Source organism: Macaca fascicularis, chromosome 18 (assembly GCF_037993035.2).
Source record: "Macaca fascicularis isolate 582-1 chromosome 18, T2T-MFA8v1.1".
Classification (NCBI taxonomy): domain Eukaryota; kingdom Metazoa; phylum Chordata; class Mammalia; order Primates; family Cercopithecidae; genus Macaca; species Macaca fascicularis.
In genome coordinates, this window is record NC_088392.1 from 48,509,867 (window position 1) to 48,512,822 (window position 2,956).

The window sequence follows — 2,956 nt, forward strand, 5'->3', positions numbered from 1 at the left end:
CATGCAAGTTATGGGAAGGTGAAGGGAGAAACTGTATGGTGAATAACGGTTAACTTGTTTTGTAGATAAAGTCTCTCAGGTAATAAATGTTTTGGAGCAGCCTTCCTTTTAAGACAGATACTTTACCAATGTAGATTTTCTTTATAGAAGTAAATTTCTTTTACAAATAGCTTTTCAGAACTACTCCTATGTCTGCAGTTTCTTAGAATAACCAACTTAAAATATGCCAAACAAGTATATTTTAGGGTGACATATTCTGGTCTCCTACAGTCATATTTCAGGGTGGTGTGTCCTGAGTGCAACATGACTCTCATATAAACATAAAATGTCCACAAAATGTTTTAGTAAATTAATTGATGAAAGTATCAGTCATGGTGTTGTTGGGGTTCAGAAAAATATAAGACTCTTGAGAATATTCTGGGAAATGTGTACCTTAAAAGTTAAAAAAATGTGTACTGTCTTAACGAAAAGTGAGTAAATCACTTCATTCAACCTTGTATCAATGTAAGGTGTTACAGTTTTTAAGACAGATTTAAAAGATTTTCTAATGCATGAAAAAAAGTGTACAGTGGAGTATGTTACTTAGCAAGCTGAGCACTTTTAATTAATATAAATTGGAAGTCATTAGAAGCTGCCTCAGAGCCAAGAATTTTCTAAACTTCTCATGTTGCTCCCTGCCTCCAAAGGAAAAAGGGGGCTGTCTCTAGAATTTTATCTAACTGAGGAGACTTCTTTCAAAGGAAATGGAATTGTCTTAAACCTCCTTCCCAGGAATCTTATTAAATTACTAGGAAAGAGGCCGGCCCCGGTAGCTCACGCCTATAATCCCAGCACTTTGGGAGGCTGAGGTGGGCAGATCATGAGGTGAGGAGATCGAGACCATCCTGGCCAACATGGTGAAACCCTGTCTCCACTGAAAATACAAAAAAATTAGCTGGGTGTGGTGGTGTGTGCCTGTAATCCCAGCTACTCGAGAGGCTGATGCAGGAGAATTGCTTGAACCTGGGAGTTGGAGCTTGCAGTGAGCCATGATCTTGCTACTGTACTCCAGCCTGGCGGCAGAGCAAGACTCCGTCTCAAAAAAATAAAATAAATAAATAAATTGCCAAGAAAGATTAACTACCAGAAAAGAGGAGATTAAAGTTGTCACCACAACCAGACAGACTTTTTATATATTCTTCTGATGGCAACTCAGAAAAATTACCTAAGAGAACTTATCTGAATTATAAGACAACTTTTGTTTGCAATGCAGTTTTATCCTTCATCTTCCCATAAATTTTTGGCCTCATTCAGTTTCTAAAGACAATCATTTGCAAACTATTGTATGCCCCTTGGACCCATCAAACTGTCCTAAAAATTATATACTTGCTCTAAAATTGGCCTACATACCCCCATCTTCCCTGCCTCTATGAAAAGGGGGCTATTTAAGCTTCAGCCATCTGGTCCTTCTTTTGAGTTTCATATTTTGTATGGCTCCTATGCCTATCTACATTAATCCATTTGTATGCCTTTTCTCCTGTTAATCTGTCTAATGTCAGTTGATTTCAGCATACTAAAACTTTCAAAGGGAAATTCTCTTTGTGCCTAAAGTGTTAAAACTAAGTTAAAGAACATCTGAAGAATAATTATATATAGATAATCAGGCATATTAAACAAATTTTAAAATAAATGTAAGACTGCTTATTGTCTTTTTTGTTGGAAGTAACAAAGACTCCTTGACTAACCTTTAGTTGGGGCCTTCTAATTTCTCTTCTCGACTAGGCTTTTATTGTTGGGCCTGTATCACCCAGTTTTAACAAGAATTCAAAGTAAGTTTAGAGAGAACCTCAGACCCTTGATATCTGGTCATTCTAGCCAGTCTTCAACAAGAATTCTGTCAAATCTGGTTAGCCAGAATCCCACCTTACCTTTAGCATTTCCTCTTAGTAATATTGTTATCCACTGACCTCTACCCTACTTTTTGGCTAAAAATCTTTGTCCATGATGTATTAGCAATTGTGGCCAGTTCTATGCTGAAGTCTCTTTCCTCTATTGTAATTGTTCCTGAATAAAATGTTTTGACCGTTTTATTATCCAGACCAGGTTTTCTTTGACAGAATTGAAAATCAGTTGTGTTTCCCTTGGAAAAAAATTATTTGCATTGCTATCAGTTCCGTACAATTTGCAGAATTTTTTTTTTTTTCCTGAGACAGAGTCTCGCTCTGTCACCCAGGCTGGAGTGCAGTAGTCGGATCTCGGCTCACTGCAAGCTCCGCCTCCCGGGTTTACACCATTCTCCTGCCTCAGCCTCCCGAGTAGCTGGGACTACAGGTGCCTGCCACCTCACCCGGGTAGTTTTTTTTTTGTATTTTTTAGTAGAGACGGGGTTTCACCGTGTTAGCCAGGATGGTCTTGATCTCCTGACCTTGTGACCTGCCCGTCTCGGCTTCCCAAAGTGCTGGGATTACAGGCTTGAGCCACCACGCCCAGCAATTTGCAGAATTATAAGATTAGTCAAAGATGATGAAAGTGGCAGACCCCTATAAATACTGACAACCTTGAAAAGTTTGCTAGACTATTCCCCTCATTTCATTGAAAGGATATGCAGGAATTGCTATGTGTATTTCAAATTATTTCCCATTTTACCTTTATATCAGATATTGTAATATCTGCCATAGCAAAGGCTTGGTAGTCATGTCTCCTCCTCAATACCATATGGTAGCTATTCCTTTCAACAGTTATGCTTCTCTTTTTCACCCTATTTGTTACTTTTAAAATTCATCTGAGAGATTGTGACACTTTACATTAAAACAAGGTGGAATCAAGTAAATTATTCACCTTGTGGGAAGGCATTAGCACATGTCGTTATTCTTTTCAGGCATGTTTTCCAGAGAACACTCTCAAGATTCTTACATTTTTAAGGCATTACTTCTTACCAAAGAAATAAAGGAAAAAATCAAAATTATTAATAAAAAAT